The following is a 6,744-nucleotide window of genomic DNA, read 5'->3' as shown; positions in this document are numbered from 1 at the left end:
CTTCACATACCACCGTAGAGAGAATGATATTTCAGCCGACAACTTTTTAGACGACGTGATATGTCGGTTGGGTCATTATTCGAACCTTTTTCCCACAACCAGCCACAGCGCATATTGCGAGGCGGTTTCTTTGACACGTCTTGTCAAAGCAGAGATCGTGTCCCCTTATCACGGGATTCTCATCAATACGGGTATGGGTAATCCCACCACACCATCAATCATGGCGCTTGGGAAGTAAGCGATTCTCAAAGGGCGAGTCGGGAGGCGCATCGCTTTCATCGCCTCTATAAAGGGACAAGAGCTCCCCTTTTTTACCCATGCCTTCTTCCTCCTTTGCCCACTCTTGCCCCCTCGAGCTCCAGTGCCCTAGCCCAAGTCTTCTCCGCACAGCTAAACATGTCCGGAGCAGGAGGCAAGTGGGTGGCCTCCACCGTGAAAGAGAAGCATATCGCGAATCTTTGGGCGGCCGGATACTTGGCCGCGGACATCGCGCACCGGCTACCGGACAAAGGGCAGGCCATTCCAACCCTGAAACCCCACGAGAGGGTCGTGTTCGTCGCCCACTTCGTCCGTGGACTGGGATTTCCACTTCATCCCTTCGTCCGCGGGGCTCATGTTCTACTACGGGCTAGATTTCCATGATCTAGCCCCAAATTTCGTCCTCAACATCTCGGCGTTCATTGTCGTATGCGAGGCCTTCCTCCGCATCAAGCCTCACTTCGGCCTGTGGCTGCAAATCTTTTGCGTGAAGCCGACGATCGTGAGCGGCCAGCAAACGGAGTGGGGAGGAGACATGGAGTGCAAGATGCCTAATGTCACCTGGCTTGACGGCTCCTTTGCGGAGACCGTGAAAGGGTGGCAGTCGGGGTGGTTCTACATCACCGAGCTGCGTGGTGCCAATTGGGCAGCGGCCCCCGAATTCCGATTCGGAACCCCCATGCGGCTCACCTCCTGGGAAAAGAAGGGCTTGGCCTGGGGCGAACCTACAGAGCTGACCGGGCTCCAAATCTGCATCAAGAGCATTAAGGACAAGAACATCAAGCTTGTCAACGTGATCTAGGTCATGCTCGTTCGCCGGATTCTTCCGTGCCAAAGCAAGCATTTAATCTGTGGGAGTTCGTCCCGGCCGAACACCAGACGCTTCGGAGGCTCTACGGCATGACGCATAAAGACGCATGGAAGATGTTGTTCAAGGTCTCCGAAGTACCTCCTCCCACATCCGAGGACCGTGGACTTCACGCCGCGCAGCCTCCTAGTGCAGTGAGTTTTCTGACTACCACCGGATTTAGCTCTTACCAGTATATTCGTGGGGAAGTCTTAAGTAATTGTGCATATTTAATCAGGATTATGTGGAGACAACGGAGCGGATTGACTGTCCGGCTCTGCTGCCAAAGGGCCCAGCTGATGCTCTCCTGGCGGAGATGCTAGTCCCGGCACCCTACAAGGCACCGAAGAAGAAGGCCGAAAAGAAGGCCCCGGGGACCAGGAAGGGTCTCCGGCGTGAGGTTGTACCGGAATCCTCATTCAAAGACAACGAGGCACACTCCTCCCCCGAAGGGGAGGAAGAAGAAGAAGGGGCCACCCTGTCCGGAGAGGGTGAGGGGCCTGAGAAGGCGGACCAGGGGGCCGGGAAAGGCCCCCGGTGCAAGGCCGTCATTCCCTCGTCGTCCGACAAGGACGAGGCAGATTCCTCCCGTGGAGGCGGGGGGAAGCAAGAAGAGACTCTACCTCCCCGCACTGGGAAGGAGAAAAAGAGGAAAGCCACCCCGGAGGAGGAGGCTGGGATGTCCAAGAAGGGAAAGGTGTCCCTTCCGGACTACTCCGCCACGGCCGCCCATAGCGAGGAGGGGTGGCTGCCCAGGGGGAAGCCCCTAGCGTGATCGTAAGTATCCGCACTCTATCGTGATTTTACTTCATAGTCTTTTTTATAACACCGAACATACATGTAGTCCGGCCAGGGCTCATCCCGAGGTATCGTCTTCGGATGGATCCTTGAGTGATTCAGCGATGAACTCGCTCCCGACGGCCACTACTCCTTAGCCTGCGAACGACACGGAGGTGTTATCCCGAAGGCTCCCAGAGCGGGGGGAGGTGACTCTAGAGACGCCTCAAGGCGAAGCTCCAGATGTCGGACAAGCGGTGTTCAAGATCCCCGCAGATCGTGTCGATGAGAGCCACGGTAGACCGGGCTCTCAGCCGAACATTGTTCCGGAACCCCCAACGGTTCCGGACTCAGGCGGGCAGCCCCTCGTTAGGGAGGGCGAGCCGTTCGTGCCGAGGACTTCCACTACGCCCGAGGCGTCGGATTGTCTGCTGGAAGCACTTCGCGGCGCTTCCATGGATGAAGAGCACCGTACTCTTATGAGTGTGGTGATTCAGAAGGTTTTGTCCGCCAAAAGCGGACTAACCGAAGCTTGAACCAGCCTGCTGACAGGCTTTGAGGTAAGTAAAAAATGTGTGAAATTACCACCCGATAGGTAGTAGCCCCTGATACTCTGTTTGGTGTTCAGAAAGAAAAGCCAAATGGAGGGTCAATTATAATCCGCAGGAGTCTAATAATAAGTGTGCATGTGAATAAGCAGGCTGTGCTGCTTGCAGCTACTGTCCACACATCCGAGGTCACCGGACTAAAGCGGGACCTGGAGCAGGCGCAAGGGGAGCTTGACCTCACGAAGAGGTAGCTCGAAGAGAACAAAGGTGAGTGATTCCCCGCTCTCATGTAATGAAGGATAGATAAAATAGATTAGTCTAACGATGAAGCATCATGACTGTGTAACAGGGGCCACCACTGAAGTGGCGTCCCTGAAGAAAGCGTCGTCTGAGGCCGAAGATAAGGCGGCCTTGGAATGCAAGGAGCACGAAAAGCAAAGTGCTAGAGTGGGCGAGGTACAGCAAGAGCTCCGGGACCTCAGCAAAAAGTTCGAGTCCGTGGAGCATGATCTGAAGATGAAAGAGGCCGAGCTTGTGAAGGCCCTTGTGAGTATGAGAGATGCCAAGGCCGAAGCCGACAAGGCACAGCAGGAAATCCAGGCGGCCAAGAAGATAGCGGCGGGTAAGACATTCTTTATGCAAAGCAAACATGTGGAGGAGGCGTTTCTTTTACTTACCCGAATTCGGAGCTCTCCAGGGGCATTCACAGATCTGCCACGCAGCGTCTCAGACGCCGTAGAGTTCTACCGTGCCGAGGAGGGGAGCTCCACGGAGAAGCTGTTCTGGTCCCAGTATGCTGGGGTCGAACACCCAATGCCTCTGAGTGACCAACTGAAGCAGTTGGTCGAGCTCCACAGGGCGGCCTAAGTGGCTATGCAAGATTTCATAGTCCGGATGTGGCCTGGTGAGCCCCTGCCGACTAGCTACTTTGGCCTGATCAAGCGGATGGTGAATGCCTGTCCGCGGCTTGAAGTGATCAAGCGATCCGTTTGCATTGAGGGTGCCCGCCGGGCCTTTGCCCGCGCGAAGGTGCATTGGGGCAAGCTGGATGCGGAGAAGCTGGTGAAGGATGGGCCGCCAGAGGGCAAGGCGCATTGCCATCCCGAGAAGTACTATGATGGCGTTATGAAGGGCGCTCGTCTCGTGGCCGATGAATGTACCAAGGACAAGATCTTTGACTAAATGTACCTCTGTCGTTGTTGTAATTTAAAGACAAAGTTACTTGTGCTATGTACCACTGTTTGATTTAAAATATTACCTTATGTGCGGCTGTTCATAGAATAGTAAAAGTAGGCCAGTCGTCGGCTTCCGTCCCCACGCAACTAGTACCGGGGTGTTCCTGGAAAAACCCGGATACTCTTTATCCAAATGTTTGGTCCCTTAAGGAGGTATCCGGCGCAGCGAACAAGGCAATCGGACTATGCGGCTTTATAACTTTCACTTAGCCATAGAAGTCTATAATTTTAAATTTTGGCGAAGCCCCTAGAATTCGGAAGGCCGAATTGGGGCGCTATATACGCCTAAATCGGACGAGGCCGATTCATCGCCTAAAGCGGAAAAAATCTTTAAGGATTTTAAGACCTCTCGAACAGCGACCAGCTCTCGCCGCATCATGCCGGTCAGTTTTCGGCTTTCTCTACTAAGGTGCTCGTCCGGAAGAACCGGGACACAATCGCAGTAGTTCTCCCTGCGCTACCTTAGCCGATATAACGGAACGTAAGGTACCAAAACAAGGGAGCCTGGCAAACCCAACTATTGACCCAAGACGTGATTCGGAGCTGATGCATATAGTGCTATAAGTTCGGGGTGCCGCACTGTTGAAAGTGTTCGGACTTGTTTTGCCATATTGTCAGGCGCCATAAGAAGCCCCAGGCAAACTGATCGTACCAAGGTGTACGAATGCGATATTAAATAAACATTTGCAAAAATCATGCGCAAATAGGAATAATAAGTTGACGCTATATATTATCTCCCATTGATGAATAATAAGTTTAAGCGTATGTTTACAATGGGTGCGTTTAGGCAGAAGTAAATAGGACTATTTAACATGTCCTATCCAAGGGCAGGCCGCATGTAGGTATATAAAACAGGTATAACGATCGTGAACAGATTCCACCTGGGTATTTCCTTTTGTGCGCAAAGCCTGTTGCCTCCTTGGTTTTCTCTCCTATGCAAGTCCGTCAATCCGGCTCTTCTGAAGAGGCTGCCCTAAAGCAATGCCCTGAAAGGTAAAAAGGGGAGGTTATGAAGGTATGTTGTGGTGATACCGCACTGTTGACTGAGTCACTGCTGCGCCTCCGCATGTGCCCATGGTATTTTTAGTGCGTAATTGTGTACGCGTGGCACGAATGTTGCTTTGATGGGGCTTGAGCGGAGACCGGACTGCTAGTCGCGCTCTTGGCGTGCCTGATGATCCTGTTGTGGGGTTTTCCAGACTCGCTTGACGGTGCTCGAGGTTGTCGTCACCGGATTGGTGGTTTGTCGGAGGAGGCCGCATTGTACTTCCGCCGCGAGGGCTGCAGTATGCTCTTCTGTACGGAGAGAGCGGTCCATGTTTCCGTTGACTGTTATGACCCCGTGCGGTCCTGCATCTTGAGCTTGAGGTATGTATAGTGTGGTACCGCATTGAATCTAGCGAATGCGGTTCGTCCGAGCAGGGTGTGGTAACCACTGCGAAAAGGGACGATATCGAAGACTAACTCTTCGCTTCGGAAGTTATCCGGAGATCCGAAGACCACTTCCAATGTTATAGAGTCCGTACAACGGGCCTCTACTCCAGGAATTACACCTTTAAAGGTGGTTTTGATGGGCTTGATCCTTGAAGGGTCGATGCCCATTTTGCACACTGGGTCCTGATAAAGCAGGTTCAGGCTGCTGCCGCCGTCCATAATGACTCACGTGAGGTGGAATCCGTTGATGATTGGGTCTAGGACCAATGCGGCTGAGCCGCCATGACAGATGCTAGTAGGGTGATCCCTACGATCAAAGGTGATCGGACAAGCTGACCATGGGTTGAATTTGGGGGCGACTGGCTCCATCGCATAGACATCCCGTAGAGCTCGCTTACGTTCCCGCTTGGGAATGTGAGTGGTGTAGATCATGTTGACCGTTTTCACCTGGGGGGAATTTCTTCTGTCCCCCCGTGTTCGGACGCCGGGGCTCTTCATCATCGTCGTTGTGCAGCCCCTTGTCCTTGTTTTTGGCGTTTATTTTGCCGGCCTATTTGAACACCCAGCAGTCTCTGTTGGTGTGGTTGGCTGGCTTGTCTGGGGTGCCATGAATTTGGCACGAGCGCTCCAGTATGCGGTCCAAACTGGACGGTCCCTGATTGTTTCTTTTGAATGGCTTCTTCCGCTGACCGGATTTGGATCTGCTGAATTCGGTGTCGACTGTCGTGTCTTTGGTGTTGTCGCCATTGTTCCGTCGCTTGTGTCTGTTGCGCTGTGGCTTGCCGTTATTGTCACGAACGTTCAAGGTGCCGGAATGTGGCGTGGTGCTGCTGCGAGCCAACCAGCTGTCTTCGCCCGCAGAAGCGGGTCATTAGTGTTGTGAGAGCTGCCATGGACTTGGGTTTTTCCTGGCCGAGGTGTCGGGTGAGCCACTCATCATGGATATTATGCTTAAAAGCCGCCAGGGCTTCGGCGTTCGGACAGTCGACTATTTGGTTCTTTTTAGTTAGGAACCGAGTCCAGAATTTCCTGGCTGACTCTCCAGGCTGTTGAGTAATGTGTCTCAAGTCATCGGCATCCGGTGGTCACACATATGTGCCCTGGAAGTTGTCGAGGAATGCGTCTTCCAGGTTTTCCCAACTGCCAATGGAATTTGCTGGCAGGCTGTTTAGCCAGTGTCGGGCGGGTCCTTTGAGCTTAAGGGGAAGATACTTGATGGCGTGTAGATTGTCTCCGCGGGCCATGTGAATGTGGAGAAGGAAATCTTCGATCCATACTGCGGGGTCTGTTGTGTCATCGTATGATTCGATATTTACGGGTTTGAACCCTTCTGGGAATTCATGATCCATCACTTCGTTAGTGAAGCAGAGGGGGTGTGCGGCGCCTCTATGCCGGGCTATGTGGCTACGCAGTTCGAATTGGTCTGGGTTGCTGTGTTCAGCCCGGCCGGACTTGTTGATAATGTATCCGACGTGACGGTCATCATCGCGTGCTGGGGCGCGCCCCCGTGATTCGTAGATTGATCTTGGCTGTCCTTCTTTGTTTTCCAATATGTCTTGCAGGTCCTGCCTATTGCCACGGGCCGTAGTGTATTGGCGTGGGGGTACGGGCTGGTATTCAGGCTGATATGTCGTTTTATCCCAGC

Source organism: Triticum dicoccoides, chromosome 6B (genome assembly GCF_002162155.2).
Source record: "Triticum dicoccoides isolate Atlit2015 ecotype Zavitan chromosome 6B, WEW_v2.0, whole genome shotgun sequence".
Classification (NCBI taxonomy): Eukaryota; Viridiplantae; Streptophyta; class Magnoliopsida; order Poales; family Poaceae; genus Triticum; species Triticum dicoccoides.
Note: the sequence above shows the minus strand (reverse complement) of the source record.